Source organism: Echinococcus granulosus (assembly GCF_000524195.1).
Source record: "Echinococcus granulosus chromosome Unknown EG_S00020, whole genome shotgun sequence".
Classification (NCBI taxonomy): Eukaryota; Metazoa; Platyhelminthes; class Cestoda; order Cyclophyllidea; family Taeniidae; genus Echinococcus; species Echinococcus granulosus.
In genome coordinates, this window is record NW_020170400.1 from 544,870 (window position 1) to 546,134 (window position 1,265).

A 1,265-nucleotide genomic window follows, 5' to 3' on the forward strand; every position below is an offset into this window, starting at 1 on the left:
CTTTTCATTTGGTGGTAAAGATTTTTTTTTGAAAGAAGAATTAAAATAAGCGAAAACGGCTGGGAGCACAATGGAGAATGTAGTGTTGATAGACCGACTCACTTTATCCATTGCATTTTTCAGCTTAACTCCAAGTTACAAATAAGGGTTTCTTTGTAGCATGTCTAAAATCAGCTGGAATTATGTCTTTTTTGTTTTCTACATATGTACAAAACAGATTAAATGTACTTTTAATCTTACATCCGCTTTGTCATGGCGGGTGAGGTCAAGTTTTCGTGCTTTACATACCAAAGTTAGCTAGGTACAAAGAGAAAGTGGTCAAATCATTTACTTCGGTCAGGCACAGGTTTTGAAGCTAGGGGTGAAATCAAAGTAGACCCATTTTCTCTCCGCAGTGGCATCCACCAACTCCCTTGCTATAGCACTAAAAGAATGCAGCTATGATGGCCAGGTGCCAGTTCCTTATACTGATAGTTGTCTCTAAACTTCTTTCTCTCACTCTATCTGAGACAAATTACAAAGGTCTCTTTTTAACCACCTGCTACATGATCTTTCCTATCTAGCCACTTTTGTCATTAACTTTCCAGAACTGCTCTACCTTGGTAATAAAGCGGCTTCCACATCGATACACCCAAATACATTAATGGGGTTAGAGCAAGCGCTTTAATCCAATGAGTGTTAGGTACAACATTTGTCACCATAGCTACCCTTTAATCAACATGGTAGTAGATAATTTTGCCTCTGTGACAGGTGGTGTTTAAAAGTAGAGTTGACTGTATGAAGGTCACCTGTATTTGTCTATGCAGTAAGCTGCTATCGCTTGTGGATATGACCTAACAATCCTAGGAGAGCCTATACCAATAAAGTGGTGGATTAATCGTTCTCAAAAATGTATACCATTTGTGCAATTCACCCACAGGTCATGAGTCAATCAGGCACCACACCGAATATGGCATGGTCCAGAAATGGAGCACCTGCATATAGGTATATGGATGAGCCCATGAAATGTGTAAAAGGTAACCTAAATAGGCCATGCTCTCAATTAACTACTGAATTCAGTAACAGTACAGAGTAACCTCCATGTAAATTTATCTACTCACAAGTCTCCTAAATGCTCGAAAGAATGTCAGGAGGGTTCACACCATTAACTCGTATGCATGACATTTTATACGAGATGGATCTACAATGGTACATCGGTACATGCGCACTGTTGTGCTCTTATTTTGATGCTTCTCTCCAAAAAAATCTTTACCACCGAATAAAAA